Raw genomic sequence first — 16,500 nt, 5'->3', positions numbered from 1 at the left:
CTCCTTCTCCTCCACTCTCCCCATCCTCCCTCTCCTCCTCTCTCAATCGCTCCCTCATCTCCCATGTCTCCATCACTCAGCCTCATTCCTCTCTCCATCACTCCTTCTCTTACCTGTCTCCTCACTCCCTCTCTTCCTCTCACATCACTCCTTCTCTTCCTCTCCCCATCACTCCTTCTCTCCCTCTCTACATCACTCCTTCTCTCTCTCTCACCACTCGCTTCATCCTCCATCTCTCACATCGCTCCCTCTCTTCCTCTCTGCAGCACGCTTCTCTTCACTCTCTCCATCCACATCCTTCTCTGTCTCTCTCACCCATCACATCACTTCTCTTCCCTCATCAGTCCTCCGTCTCTCTTCCTCTCTCACACCATCTCTCTGCCAGCCATTGCCTCATCTCATCACATCACTCCTCTCTTCTCTCACATGCTCTAACCATACACATCCTAATCTCTCTCTCTCTCCTCGTCACTCCCTCTCCTCCCTGCATCGCATCACTCCTCTCACCTCAACCTCTGCCTCTCATCCTCCTTCCTCCCTCACCATCCATCATCTCCTTCTCTCTCCATGTCGCCCTCATCACTCTCATCGATCCCTCTCCTCTCTCTCTCCCCATCATCTCTCCTCTCCTCTCCCCCATCATCCCTCTCCTCTCTTCTCTCCCCCCCATCATCCCTCTTCCTCTCTCTCTCCCCCATATCCCTCTCCTCTCTCTCTCCCCATCACCCTCTCCTCTCTCTCTCTCCCCCATCATCCCTCTCCTCTCTCTCTCCCCCATCATCCCTCTCCTCTCTCTCCCCCAATCATCCCTCTCCTCTCTCTCTCCCCATCACCCTCTCCTCTCTCTCACCCCTCATCCCTCTCCTCTCTCTCCCCATCTCCCTCTCCTCTCTCTCCCCCCATCATCTCTCCCCCATCATCCCTCTCCTCTCTCTCCCCCATCATCCTCTCTTCTCTCTCTCCCTCATCTCTCCTCTCTCTCTCCCCCCCATCATCCCTCTCCTCTCTCTCCCCCATCATCCCTCTCCTCTCTCTCCCCCATCATCCTCTCCTCTCTCTCCCCATCATTCCCCCTCCTCTCTCTTCTCCCCCATCATCCCTCCCTCTCTCTCTCCCCCATCATCCCTCTCCTCTCTCTCCCCCCATCATCTCTCCCCCCATCACTCTCTCCTCTCTCTCCCCCATTCCATCTCTCTCCTCTCTCTCCCATCATCCCTCTCCTCTCTCTCTCCCCCATCATCCCTCTCCTCTCTCTCTCCCCATCCATCCCCTCTCCTCTCTCTCCCCCATCATCCCTTCCTCTCCTCTCCCCCATCATCCCTCTCCTCTCTCTCTCCCCCTCACCCCTCTCCTCTCTTCTCTCTCCCCCCATCATCCCCTCCTCTCTCTCCCATCATCCCTCTCCTCTCTCTCCCCATCATCCTCTCTCTCTCTCTCCCCCCTCATCCCTCTCCCTCTCTCTCCCCCATCCATCCCTCTCCTCTCTCTCTCTCCCCATCATCCCCCTCTCCTCTCTCTCCCCCTCATCCTCTCCTCTCTCTCTCCCCCATCATCCCTCTCCTCTCTCTCTCCCCCATCATCCCTCTCCTCTCTCTCTCGCGTCACTCCATACTCACCATCCGCCATCATCCCTCACCAGCCATTCCCTGCTTCCAGTCCCTGCCTCTCCTTCTCTCTTCCATCATCCCTCTCTCCCTCCTCACCCATGTCACCTCATCCCTCCGCATCCATCACCTCCATCTACCACATCATCCTCTTCTGCATCATTTCTCTTCCACATCGTCTCCTCTGCTCTATCATCTCAGCTCTCTGTCGTCCACTCTTCTGCAGTGCACCACTCTCTCTCCACAGTGCCTCCATCTCTCCACCCATGTCCGCTTCTCTCACATGTCACTCTCTCTCCACACATCATCTTCATCTCTCACAATATTATCTTCTTCTTCCACATCGATCCATCTATCTTCTCCTTTCTCACACATCGTCCTCATTCTGCTCCCATACACTCGCTCTCCTCCCATCATCCCTCTCTCCCTCTCACATACGTCCTCCTCCCACAGCCAGCCTCCTCTCCCAGTGCGTCTCACTCGCTCCACATCATCGCTCTGCCAGCCACTCTCTCCACAAAGACACATCTTCATCTCTCGCACACATCTTCTTCTTCCACATCAAACCATCCTCCTCTCTCTCTCCTTTCTCACATATCATCTTCATTCTCTCCCATATTACTCATCTCTCTTCCCATCATCCCTCTCTCCCTCTCACATATCTTCCTTCTCTCACCACCACAGCCAGCCTCCTCTCCCATCATCTCACTCCACCTCCACATCGTCTCTCTGCCAGCCACTCTCTCCTGCCATTCAGCATCTGCTTCTTCTCCACATCACATCACTCCACTCCTCCCTTCCACATCCACGTGCACTTTCCATCTCCTATCACACATCAAAATATCTTCCTTCATACTCACCATCCACATAAATCCCTTTTTCTCTTTTCTTTCACCACCACATGTCACCAACTCTCCTCTCTCAATCAGTCCCTGCTTCTCTCTCCACATCACATCCTCATCTCTTCACATCAATCTCTCTCTCCACGTGATCCATCTCTCTCTTCACACCAAATACTCTCATACTCATCTCACATCCACTCTCTCTGCTTCACCATCAGTCACTCCACTCTTTCTCTCTCACATCGTCCCTCTTCTCTCTCCACGTCACTCCTCAGCTCTCCACACACAAAGTGCTCTCTCTGCACCAGTGTCCACCCTCTGCATCATCCTCCCATGCCCCACTCCATCTCCTCTGCAGTCAAACCACCATCCTCCCTCTGCATCAGCCCTTCTCCACACCAGTCCCTGCCCTCTCACCATGTACTCCCATGCTCCCCATCTCTCCACAGTGCCTCTCTGCTCCAGTGCTACCTCTGCATCGGCTCCACCATCGCTCCACTCATGTCTCTGCAGTCAAATCTCACCATGTCCCTCTCGCATCAGCCCTGCATCCAGTCACCAGCTCTGCCCTCCATCTCTCTCCCAGTGTCATGCTCTCTCACGTGTCACTCTGCTCCTAAAATGCACCACTCTCACTCTCCATCGGCTCCACCAGCTGTCCACTCATGTCTCTGCGCCAATCACATGCCACTCTCTGCTCACAGCCAGCCACCAGTCCTCACTGCTGCCACCACCCAAAGCGCTCCACTGCTCTCCCACGTCGTCACTCTGCTCTCTAGCATGCTGCACTCTCTCTACTCTCCCGTCCACTCAGTGTCCACTCCATCATCCTGTCTCCTCGCACAATCAGCTCCACTCTCTGCTCACAGCCAGCCACTCTCCCTCTGCTGCATCATCCTCCACCACTCTCTCACGTCATCCTCCCACTCTCATCACCACTGCAGTACTCTGCAGCTGTCACCACATGTCCTACACACGTCCCTCTCTCTCTCTGCGCATCTCACTCTCTGTTTCTCCCCATCACTCCGCTCCGCTCTTCTCTTTCACATCATCTCATCTCCACCCTTACAGCAACCACCATCTCTCCTCCCATGTCTCACATCTCTCCACACATGTCCCTCCTCTTCATCTCCTCACCTCACTCAGTCCCTCTGTCTCTCTCACATGTCCTCCACTGCCCTCTCTCTCTCGTGCATCTCACTCTCCGTCTTTCGCGCACTCATCCGCTCTGCTCATGTCTCTCTCCATCATCTCCATCTCCACCATCACCGCTCCTGGCCAGCTCCACTCACTCCCATGTCCACCATCAATCCTCCACTCTATGTCCACATGCTCCTCCCGCATCTCTCTCCCAGCAGCCCTCATCTCTCTCCCATCATCTCCCTCTCTCTCTATGCCCTCCGTCTCTCTCCACACTCATCCCTCTACTCTCTCTCCCCCCATCATCCCTCTACTCTCTCTCCCCCATCCTCCCTCTCCTCTCTCCCTCCATCATCCTCTACTCTCTCTCCCCCCATCCCCCTCTCTCTCTCCCCATCATCCCTCTACTCTCTCTCTCCCCATCATCCCTCTCCCTCTCTCCCCCCATCTCCTCTCCTCTCTCTCCCCCCTCATCCCTCTACTCTCTCTCCCCCATCATCCCTCTCCCTCTCCCTCATCCTCTTCTCTCTCTCTCTCCCCCACTCCATCTCCTCTCTCTCTCTCTCTCCCCATCTCCCCTACTCTCTCTCCCCCATCATTCCTCTCTCTCTCTCCCCCATACTCTCTCCTCCCCCCTCATCCCTCTCCCTCCCCCCATCATCCTCTACTCTCTCTCCCCCCCATCATCATCCTCCTCTCTCTCTCACTCTACGTACTCTGTCTCTCACTCATGTCCTCCACTCTCTCTCTCTCTGTGTCTCTCACTCTCTGCTCTCATCATCCCTCTGCCTTCTCTCATCATCTCATCTCTCACTCTCTACAGCTGCACCATCTGTCCTCCCATGTCTCCATCTCTCCACTCATGTCCCTCCTCCTCATCTCTCTCTCACTCATCCCTCTCTCACTCTCCCATGTCCTCCTGTCTCTCTCCACATCATCCACTCACTCATCGTGCACCTCTGCCTACCATGTCACTCTCTCTCTCCACTCAAACTCATCTCCTCTCTCTCTGGCAAGCTCCACTCGCTCTCTCTCTCTCTCTCTCTCTCTCTCTCTCCCCCTGCCCTCCCGCTCTCTCTCCCAGCAGCCCTCGTCTCTCTCCGTCATCCCTGCCCTCTCTCTCTCTGCCCTCCCTTTCTCTCCACACTCATCCACTCCCTGCCTCACACCGCTCGTCTCCCTCTCTCTCTCTCATCCTGCACTCTCTGCATCATCTTCACTCTCTCTCCCTGCCACCTGCTCTGCTCGTCTTTCCTCCCTCTCTCTCCCTCTCTCTCCTCTCTCTCTCTCTCTCTCCCTCTCTCCCCCTCATCTCTCTCTCCCTGTCTCTCCGTCTCTCTCTCTCTGTCTCCTCTCTCCTCTCTCTCTCATCATCTCTCTGCTCTCTCTCTCTCATCCTCTCTCTCTCTCTCTCTTATCTCTCTCTCTCTCTCTGCCACGTCTGTCTCTCTCTCTCTCTCATCGTCCCTCTCTCTCTCATCACTCCTCCTCTCTCTCTCAGTCATCTGCCTCTCTGCAGTCGTCCCTCTGCTCTCTCTACCACTCTCTCCCTCTCTGCCAGTCATCCCTCTGCTCTCCTCTCTCTCTCTCTCCACTCTCTCTGCCTCATCTCTCTCTCGCTCCCTCTCTCTCTCATGACTCTCTCTCTACTCTCCCGCCGCTCTCTCTGCTCTCTCTCCTCATCAAGCTCCTTCTCTCTCTCCCATTCCCTCTCTCTCTCTCTCCTCATCCCTCTCCTCTCTCTCCCCCATCATCCCTCTCCTCTCTCTCTCCCATCCCTCTCTCTCTCTCTCCCCCATCATCCCTCTCCTCCTCTCTCTTCCCCCATCCCTCTCTCTCTCTCCCCCATCTCCCTCTACTCTCTCTCCCCATCATCCTCTCCTCTCTCCCCCCAATCTCCCTCTCCTCTCTCTCCCCATCATCCCTCTCCTCTCTCTCCCCATCATCCTCTCCTCTCTCTCCCCATCTCCCTCTCCTCTCTCCTCCCCCATCATCCTCTCCTCTCTCTCTCCCCATCTCCCTCTCCTCTCTCTCCCCCATCATCCCTCTACTCTCTCTCCCCCCTCCATCCCTCTCCCTCTCTCTCCCCCATCATCCCTCTACTCTCTCTCTCCCCATCATCCCCTCTCTCTCTCTCCCATCCCTCTCTCTCTCTCCTCACTCTTCTCCTCTCCCCATCCCTCTCTCTCTCTCCCCCATCATCTCTCTCACTCTCTCTCTCCCATCATCTCTCTCCTCTCTCCCCTCTATCATCCCTCTCTCTCTCTCTCTCTCGTCCCTCTCCTCTCTCTCCCTCTCTGCTCCTACTCTCTCTCTCTCCCTCTGCTCTCTCCCTCCTCTCTCCCTCTCATCTCGTCCCTGCTCTCTCTCCCCATCACTCCCTCCCTCTCTCTCCATCGTCCACTCTCTACTCTCTCTTTCATCGTCTCTCTGCTCTCTCCCCTCGTCACTCTATCACTCTCTCTTCACATCGTCCCTCTGCTCTCTCCATCATCTACTCTCTCTCTACATACAGTCTCTCTCTCTCTCTACATGTCTCCGCTCTCTACTATCATCATCCTCTCTCTCTACACATCTGTCCGTCACACATCTAAATATAACTCTGTGCTCTTAAAATGACCACGTATACTGTTCTCTCGCATGTATATATGTATAAATCGTAATATGTCATCGTCCTCCTGCTCTCTCTCTCGTCGTCCCTCTACTCTCTCTCCTCTCTCTCTCTCTCTGTATCTCTCTCATCATCTCCGTCTCCCTCTCTCTCATCTCTCTCTCTCTCTCTCTCATACTGCTCTCTGCTCTTTCTGTCTCATCTCTCTCTCTCACCTCTCTCTCCCTCTCTCATGTCTCTCATCTCTCCCTGCTCTACTCCCTCTCTCTCTCCCCTCATCATCTGCTCCCTCTCGTACTCACTCTCTCTCTCATGTCTCCATCTCTCTCATCTCTCATCTCTCTCTCTCTCTCATCTCTCTCCTCTCTCTCCTCTCTCTCGCTCTCTCTCTCTCTCTCTCTCTCACTCATCTCTCTCCTCTGCATCCCCCTCTCTCTCTCTCTCTGTCTCTCTCTCTCTCTCCTGCTCATACTCTCTGCATGTCGCATCTAACTCTCTCTCCCTCGTGCTACTCATGACATCTCTCTCCCTCATCAGCATCTCTCTCCTCTCTCTCTGTCTCTCTCTCCTCTCTCTCTCTCTCTCTCTTTCTCTCTCTCTCTCTCCCTCCTCTCTCTCCCTCTCTCTCTCTCTCTCTCATCTCCCTCTCTCTCTCCCCTGCTCTCAGCTCTCTCTCTCGCTCGCTCTCTCACTCTCTGCTCTGTCCCCCTCATCTCTCTCATCCGCCACGTCTCTCTCTCTCGCTCATCCCCTGCTCTCTCTGTCCCTGCTCTCTCTCTCTCCCTCTCTCGCATCGTCTCATCTCTCCCTCCGTCTCATGTCACTCTCTCTCTCTCTCTATCATCCCTCTCTCTCCGTTTCTCTCTCTCATCATCTCTCTCCCTCTCTCTCTCATCATCTCTCCTCTCCTCTCACCTCATCTCTCTCTCCTCTCTCTCCTCCTCTCGCTCTCTGTCTCTCCCTCTCTCTGCAGTGCTCTCTCTCTCTCTCTCACAGTGACCTCTCTCTCTCTCTCATGTCCCTCTCTCTCTCTCCTGTCTCTCCTCTCTCTCGCTCTCTCTCTCTCCCTCTCTCACTCTCTCTCTCTCCCTCTCTCTCTCATCATCCCTCTCTCTCTGTCTCTCTCTCCTCTCTCTCTCTCCCATCATTTCTCTCTCTCTCTCTCCCCATCATCCCTCTACTCTCTCTCTCCCCATCATCCCTCTACTCTCTCTCCCCCCATCATCCCTCTACTCTCTCTCTCCCCATCACCTCTCCTCTCTCTCCCCCATCACCCTCTCCTCTCTCCCCCCATCATCCCTCTCCTCTCTCTCCCCCCATCATCCCTCTCCTCTCTCTCTCCCCCATCATCCTCTCCTCTCTCTCCCCCCATCATCCCTCTCCTCTCTCTCCCCCATCATCCCTCTCCTCTCTCTCCCCCTCATCCCTCTCCTCTCTCTCCCCCATCATCCTCTCCTCTCCTCTCTCCCCATCATCCCTCTCCTCTCTCTCCCCCCCATCCCTCTACTCTCTCTCCCCCCCATCATCCCTCTACTCTCTCTCCCCCCATCATCCCTCTACTCCTCTCCCCCATCATCCCTCTACTCTCTCTCCCCCCCTCATCCTCTATCTCTCCTCCCCCATCATCCCTCTACCTCTCTCCCCCCATCATCCCTCTCCTCTCTCTCCCCCCCATCATCCCTCACTCTCTCTCCCCCATCATCCCTCTCCTCTCTCTCCCCCCATCATCCCTCTCCTCTCTCTCCCCCCATCATCCCTCTCCTCTCTCTCCCCCCATCATCCCTCTACTCTCTCTCCCCCCTCTCCTCTCTCTCTCTCCCCCCATCATCCTCTCCTCCTCTCTCCCCCATATCCCTCTCCTCTCTCCTCCCCCCATCTCCCTCTACTCTCTCTCCCCCCATCATCCCTCTACTCTCTCTCCCCCCATCATCCCTCTCCTCTCTCTCTCCCCCCATCTCCTCTACTCTCTCTCCCCCATCATCCCTCTACTCTCTCTCCCCCCATCACCCTCTCTCTCTCCCCCCATCTCCCTACTCTCTCTCCCCCATCATCCCTCTACTCTCTCTCCCCCATCATCCCTCTACTCTCTCTCTCCCCCCATCCCTCTACTTCTCTCCCCCCATCATCCCTCTACTCTCTCCCCCCCATCTCCCTCTACTCTCTCTCCCCCCTCATCCCTCACTCTCTCTCCCCCATCATCCTCATCCCTCTACTCTCTCTCTCCCCCCATCATCCCTCTACTCTCTCTCCCCCCATCATCCCTCTATCTCTCTCCCCATCATCCCTCTACTCTCTCCCCCCATCATCCCTCCCTCTACTCTCTCCCCCCCATCATCCTCTACTCTCTCCCCCCCATCATCCCTCTACTCTCTCTCCCCCCATCATCCCTCTCCTCTCTCTCTCCCCCATCATCCCTCTACTCTCTCTCCCCCCATCATCCCTCTACTCTCTCTCCCCCATCTCATCTCTACTCTCTCTCCCCCATCATCCCTCTACTCTCTCTCCCCCATCATCCCTACTCTCTCTCCCCATCATCCCTCTACTCTCTCTCCCCCATCATCCCTCTACTCTCTCTCCCCCCATCATCCCCTCTCTCTCCCCCATCATCCCTCTACTCTCTCTCCCCATCATCCCTCTACTCTCTCTCTCCCCCATCATCCCTCTACTCTCTCTCTCCCCCATCATCCCTCTCTCTCTCCCCCATCATCCCTCTCTCTCTCTCCCCCATCATCCCTCTACTCTCTCTCCCCATCATCCCTCTGCTCTCTCTCCCCATCATCCCTCTACTCTCTCTCCCCCATGTGTCCCTCTACTCTCTCTCCCCCCATCATCCCTCTACTCTCTCTCCCCCATCATCCCTCTACTCTCTCTCCCCCATCACCCTCCCTCTCTCTCTCCCCCCCATCATCCCTCTACTCTCTCTCCCCATCATCCCTCTACTCTCTCTCTCCCCCATCATCCCTCTACTCTCTCCCCCCATCCCTCTACTCTCTCTCCCCATCATCCCTCTCTCTCTCCCCCATCATCCCTCTCTCTCTCTCCCCCATCATCCCTCTCTCTCTCCCCCATCATCCCTCTACTCTCTCTCCCCCATCATCCCTCTACTCTCTCTCCCCCATCATCCCTCTACTCTCTCTCCCCCATCATCCCTCTACTCTCTCCCCCCCATCATCCCTCTCTCTCTCTCCCATCATCCCTCTACTCTCTCTCCCCCATCATCCCTCTACTCTCTCTCCCCCCATCATCCCTCTACTCTCTCTCTCCCCCATCATCCCTCCTCTCTCTCCCCCATCATCCCTCTACTCTCTCTCCCCATCATCCCTCTACTCTCTCTCCCCATCATCCCTCTCTCTCTCTCCCCCATCATCCCTCTACTCTCTCTCCCCCATCATCCCTCTACTCTCTCTCCCCCATCATCCCTCTACTCTCTCTCCCCCATCATCCCTCTACTCTCTCTCCCCCATCATCCCTCTACTCTCTCTCCCCCATCATCCCTCTACTCTCTCTCTCCCCCATCATCCCTCCTACTCTCTCTCCCCCATCATCCCTCTACTCTCTCTCCCCCCATCATCCCTCTACTCTCTCTCCCCCATCATCCCTCTACTCTCTCTCCCCCATCATCATCTACTCTCTCTCCCCATCATCCCTCTACTCTCTCTCCCCCATCATCCCTCTACTCTCTCTCCCCCATCATCCCTCTACTCTCTCTTCCCCCATCATCCCTCTACTCTCTCTCCCCCATCATCTACTCTCTCTCCCCATCATCCCTCTACTCTCTCTCCCCATCATCCCTCTACTCTCTCCCCCATCATCCCTCTACTCTCTCTCCCCCATCATCCCTCTACTCTCTCTCCCCATCATCCCTCTACTCTCTCTCCCCCCATCATCCCTCTACTCTCTCTCCCCATCATCCCTCTACTCTCTCTCCCCCATCATCCCTCTACTCTCTCTCCCCCATCATCCCTCTACTCTCTCTCCCCATCATCCCTCTACTCTCTCTCTCCCCCATCATCCCTCTACTCTCTCTCTCCCCATCATCCCTCTACTCTCTCTCCCCATCATCCCTCTAATCATCCCATCCCTCTCTCTCTCTCCCCCATCATCCCTCTACTCTCTCTCTCCCCATCATCCCTCTACTCTCTCTCTCCCCCATCATCCTCTACTCTCTCTCCTCCCCCATCATCCCTCTACTCTCTCTCTCCCCCATCATCCCTCTACTCTCTCTCTCCCCCATCATCCCTCTACTCTCCCCCATCATCCCTCTCCCCTCTCCCCCATCCCTCTACTCTCTCTCCCCCCCCATCCTCCCTCTCTCTCTCTCTCCCCCATCATCCCTCTACTCTCTCTCCCCCCATCATCCCTCTACTCTCTCTCTCCCCATCATCCCTCTTCTCTCTCTCTCCCCCCATCATCCCTCTACTCTCTCTCTCCCCCCATCATCCCTCTACTCTCTCTCTCCCCATCATCCCTCTACTCTCTCTCTCCCCATCATCCCTCTACTCTCTCTCTCCCCCATCATCCCCTCTCTCTCTCTCTCCCCATCGTCCCTCTACTCTCTCTCTCCCCCATCATCCCTCTACTCTCTCTCTCCCCCATCATCCCTCTACTCTCTCTCTCCCCATCATCTCCCCATCCCCCATCCCTCTACTCTCTCTCTCCCCCCATCATCCCTCTACTCTCTCTCTCCCCATCATCCCTCTACTCTCTCTCTCCCCCATCATCCCTCTTCTCTCTCTCCCCCCCCATCATCCCTCTACTCTCTCTCTCCCCCATCATCCCTCTGCTCTCTCTCTCCCCCATCTCCCTCTCTCTCTCTCCCCATCATCCCTCTACTCTCTCTCTCCCCCATCATCCCTCTACTCTCTCTCTCCCCCATCTCTATCTCTCTCTCCCCCCATCATCTCTACTCTCTCCCCCCATCATCCCCTACTCTCTCTCTCCCCCATCATCCCTCTACTCTCTCTCTCCCCCATCATCCCTCTACTCTCCCCTCTCCCCATCATCCCTCTACTCTCTCTCTCCCCCATCATCCCTCTCTCTCTCTCTCCCCCCATCATCCCTCTACTCTCTCTCTCCCCCATCATCCCTCTACTCTCTCTCTCCCCCCATCATCCCTCTACTCTCTCTCTCCCCCATCATCCCTCTACTCTCTCTCTCTCCCCATCATCCCTCTGCTCTCTCTCTCCCCATCATCCCTCTACTCTCTCTCCCCCATCATCCCCTCTCTCTCTCTCCCCCATCATCCCTCTACTCTCTCTCTCCCCATCATCCTCTACTCTCTCTCTCCCCCATCATCCCTCTACTCTCTCTCTTACATCGTCATCATCCCTCTACTCTCTCTCCCCCATCATCCCTCTACTCTCTCTCTCCCCCATCATCCCTCTACTCTCTCTCTCCCCATCATCCCTCTACTCTCTCTCTCCCCCATCATCCCTCTACTCTCTCTCTCCCCCATCATCCCTCTACTCTCTCTCTCCCCCCCATCATCCCTCTATCTCTCTCTCCCCCATCATCCCTATATCTCTCTCCCCCCATCATCCCTCTACTCTCTCTCTCCCCCATCATCCCTCTACTATCTCTCTCCCCCATCATCCCTCTACTCTCTCTCTCCCCCATCATCCCTCTACTCTCTCTCTCCCCCCATCATCCCTCTACTCTCTCTCTCTCCCCATCATCCCTCTCTCTCTCTCCCCCATCATCCCTCTACTCTCTCTCTCCCCCATCATCCCTCTACTCTCTCTCCCCCATCATCCCTCTACTCTCTCTCTCTCCCCCCATCATCCCTCTACTCTCTCTCTCCCCATCATCCTCTCTCTCTCTCTCCCCCATCATCCCTCTACTCTCTCTCTCCCCCATCATCCCTCTACTCTCTCTCTCCCCATCATCCCTCTACTCTCTCTCTCCCCCATCATCCCTCTCTCTCTCTCCCCCATCATCCCTCTCTCTCTCTCTCTCCCCCATCATCCCTCTACTCTCTCTCCCCCATCATCCCTCTACTCTCTCTCTCCCCCATCATCCCTCTACTCTCTCTCTCCTCCCCATCATCCCTCTACTCTCTCTCTCCCCATCATCCCTCTACTCTCTCTCTCTCCCCCCATCATCCCTCTACTCTCTCTCTCCCCCATCATCCCTCTACTCTCTCCCCCATCTCCCCCCATCATCCCTCTACTCTCTCTCTCCCCCCATCATCCCCTCTCTCTCTCTCTCCCCCCATCATCCCTCTACTCTCTCTCTCCCCCATCCTCCCTCTACTCTCTCTCTCCCCCCATCATCCCTCTACTCTCTCTCTCCCCATCATCCCTCTACTCTCTCTCTCCCCCATCGTCCCTCTACTCTCTCTCTCCCCCATCATCCCTCTCTCTCTCTCTCCCCCATCATCATCCTCTACTCTCTCTCTCCCCCATCATCCCTCTACTCTCTCTCTCCCCCCATCATCCCTCTACTCTCTCTCTCCCCATCATCCCTCTCTCTCTCTCTCCCCCATCATCCCTCTCTCTCTCTCTCCCCCCATCATCCCTCTACTCTCTCTCTCTCCCCATCATCCCTCTACTCTCTCTCTCCCCATCATCCCTCTACTCTCTCTCTCCCCCATCATCCCTCTACTCTCTCTCTCCCCCCATCATCCCTCTCTCTCTCCCCATCATCCCTCTACTCTCTCTCCCCCATCATCCCTCTACTCTCTCTCCCCCATCATCCCTCTACTCTCTCTCTCCCCCATCATCCCTCTACTCTCTCTCTCCCCCATCATCCCTCTACTCTCTCTCTCCCCCCATCATCCCTCTACTCTCTCTCTCCCCATCATCCCTCTACTCTCTCTCTCCCCCCATCATCCCTCTACTCTCTCTCTCCCCATCATCCCCCTACTCTCTCTCTCTCCCCATCATCCCTCTACTCTCTCTCCCCCCATCATCCCTCTACTCTCTCTCTCCCCCATCATCCCTCTACTCTCTCTCTCCCCATCATCCCTCTACTCTCTCTCTCCCCCATCATCCCTCTACTCTCTCTCCCCCCATCATCCCTCTACTCTCTCTCTCCCCCATCATCCCTCTACTCTCTCTCTCCCCCCATCATCCCTCTACTCTCTCTCTCCCCCATCTTCCTCTACTCTCTCTCCCCCATCATCCCTCTACTCTCTCTCCCCCATCATCCTCTACTCTCTCTCCCCCATCATCCCTCTACTCTCTCTCCCCCATCATCCCTCTCTCTCTCTCCCCCATCATCCTCTACTCTCTCTCTCCCCCATCATCCCTCTACTCTCTCCCCCATCATCCCCATCATCCTCCCCCATCATCCCTCTCTCTCCCCATCATCCCTCTACTCTCTCTCTCCCCATCATCTCTCTCCATCTCTCTCTCCCCCCCATATCTTCTCTCTTTCTCCCCATCATCCCTCTGCTGGCTCTCCCCATCATCCCTCTCCCCATCTCTCTCTCTCCCCTACCATCATCCCATACTCTCTCTCTCTCCCCCATCATCCCTCTACTCTCTCTCTCCCCATCTCCCTCCCATCTCTCTCCCCATCATCCTCTCCCCATCTCTCTCCCCATCTCTCTACTCTTTCTCCCCCATCTCCCTCTCTTTCTCCCCCATCATCCCTCTCTTTCTCCCCCATCATCCCTCTACTTTCTCCCCATCTCCCTCTCTTTCTCCCCCATCATCTCTCTCTTTCCCCCATCTCCTCTACTCTTTCTCCCCATCTCCCTCTCTTTCTCCCCCATCTCCTTTCTCCCCCATCTCTCTCTTTCTCCCCCTCCCTCTCTCTCTTCTCTCCCCCCATCATCTCCCCCCTCTCTCTCCCCCCATCCCTCTACTCTCTCTCCCCCATCATCTCTCTCCATCTCTCTACTCTCCCCATCTCTTCTCTCTTTCTCCCCCATCTCCCCCTCTTTCTCCCCATCTCTCTCTCTTTCTCCCCCATCTCTCTCTTTCTCCCCCATCTCTCTCTTTCTCCCTAATCTCTCTCTTTCTCCCCCTTCTCTATCTTTCTCCCCCATCTCTCTCTCTTCTCCCCCATCTCTCTCTCTCTCCCCATCTCTCTCTTTCTCTCCCCATCTCTCTTTTTCTCCCCCATCTCTCCCCCATCTCTCTCTTTCTCCCATCATCTCTTTCCCCCATCTCTCTCTTTCTCCCCCCCATCTCTCTCTCCCCCCATCTCTCTCTTATGCCCGTTCTCTCTCCCCATCTCTCTCTTTCTCCCCCTTCTCTCTCCCCCATCATCCCTCTCCTCTCTCTCCCCCATCATCCCTCTCCTCTCTCTCCCCCCATCATCCCCTCCTCTCTCTCTCCCCCATCACCCTCTATTCTCTCTTCCCCCATCATCCCTTCCTCTCTCCCCCCCATCATCCCTCTACTCTCTCTCCCCCATCATCCCTCACTCTCTCTCCCCCCATCACCCTTACTCTCCCCCCCATCATCCCTCTACTCTCCTCCCCCATCATCCCTCTACTCTCTCCCATCATCCCTCTACTCCTCCCCTCATCCCTCTACTCTCTCCCCCCATCATTCCCTCTACTCTCTCCCCCCATCATCCCTCTACTTCTTCTCCCCCCATCATCCCTCTCTCTCTCCCCCATCATCCCTCTACTCTCTCTCCCCCACATCCTCTCTCTCCTCCCATCCTCTTCTCTCTCTCCCATCCCTCTCTCTCTCTCTCCCATCCCCTCTTCTCTCCTCTCTCCCAACCCTCTCTCTCTCTCCCATCCCTCTCTCTCTCTCCCATCCCCTCTCCTCTCTCCACCCCCTCTCTCTCCCCCAATCCCTCCTCTCTCTCTCCCATCATCCCTCTCTCCTTCTCCCCCATCATCCTCTCTCCTCTCCCCATCATCCCTCAATCTCTCTCCCCCACCATCTCTCTCTCCCCATCTCCCCTTTTCTCTCTCCCCACTCTCCCCATCACTCCTTTTTTTTCTCACTCTTTCTCCTCCTCTCCCCCATCTCTCCCTTCTCTCTTTCTCCCCATATCTCTCCATCATCTCTTCCCATCATCTCCCACCATCTCTCCCACATCTCTCTCCCCATCATCTCTCCCCCATCATCTCTCTCTCCTCCCTACTCTCTGTCTCCCCCATCTCTCCCTACTCTCTGCCTCTCACCCTACTCTCTGCCCTCACCCCTTCCTCTGCCCTCCCATCTCCCTCTCCTCTCTTTCCCCATCTCCTTCTCTCTCTCTCTCTCCCCAGAGGAGAGGCTCTACTGAAACTGGCAGGGTTTTCCCCCTTCTCTCTTTCTCCCCTTCTCTCTCTTTCTCCCCCTTCTCCTCTCTTTCTCCCCATCTCTCTCTTTCTCCCCCATCTCTCTCCCCATCTCTCTCTTTCTCCCCTCTCTCCCCATCTCTCTTTCTCCCCCCATCTCTCTCTTTCTCCCCCTTCTCTCTCTTTTTCTCCCCCTTCTCTCTTTCTCCCCCTTCTCTCTCTTTCTCCCCCTTACTTTCTCCCCCTCTTTCTCCCCCATCTCTCTCTTTCTCCCCCTTCTCTCTCTTTTCTCCCCTTCTCTCTCTTTCTCCCCCTTCTCTCTCTTTCTCCCCCTCTCTCTCTCTTTCTCTCTCTTTCTCCCCCATCTCTCTCTTTCTCCCCATCTCTCTCTTTCTCCCCATCTCTCTTTCTCCCCCTTCTCTTTCTCCCCATCTCTCTCTTTCTCCCCCTTCTCTCCCCTTTCTCCCCTTTCTCCCCTTCTCTCCCTCTTTCTCCCCCATCTCTCTCTTTCTCCCCCATCTCTCTCCCTCCCCCTCTCTCTTTCTCCCCTTCTCTCTCCCCATCTCTCTCTTTCTCCCCATCTCTCTCCCCCATCTCTCTCCCCCATCTCTCTCTTTCTCCATATTCTCATCTCTCCCCCCTTATGCATATATCTTCTCTTTCTCCCCCATCTCTCTTTCTCCCCCATCTCTCTCTTTCTCCCCCATCTCTCTCTTTCCCATCTCTCTCTTTCTCCCCCATCTCTCTCTTTCCCCACTTCTCTCTCTTTCTCCCCTTCTCTCTCTTTCTCCCCTTCTCTCTCTTTCTCCCCCATCTCTCTCTTTCTCCCCCATCTCTCTCTTTCTCCCCATCTCTCTCTTTCCCCCTTCTCTCTCTTTCTCCCCATCTCTCTTTCCCCCTTCTCTCTTTCTCTCTCTCTCTTTCTCCCCTTTCTCCCCCATCTCTCTCTTTCTCCCCCTTCTCTCTCTTTCTCCCCCTTCTCTCTCTTTCTCCCCATCTCTCTCCCCCATCTCTCTCTTTCTCCCCCTCTCTCTCCCCCATCTCTCTCTTTCTCCCCCATCTCTCTCCCCCATCTCTCTCTTTCTCCCCTTCTCTCCCCATCTCTCTCTTTCC

The 16,500-nt window shown here is 55.5% G+C and overlaps 1 protein-coding gene across 1 annotated transcript in view; it reads left to right on the top strand.

The window, feature by feature from the left end:
* LOC112231585 (F-box only protein 41-like) overlaps nt 1-16,500 on the top strand; it is a 134,202-nt gene that overhangs the window by 103,031 nt on the left and 14,671 nt on the right. The window lies entirely within an intron of this gene.

This window comes from Oncorhynchus tshawytscha, linkage group LG34, assembly GCF_018296145.1.
Source record: "Oncorhynchus tshawytscha isolate Ot180627B linkage group LG34, Otsh_v2.0, whole genome shotgun sequence".
NCBI lineage: Eukaryota > Metazoa > Chordata > Actinopteri > Salmoniformes > Salmonidae > Oncorhynchus > Oncorhynchus tshawytscha.
Note: the sequence above shows the minus strand (reverse complement) of the source record. Positions and strands in the feature narration are given on the sequence as shown.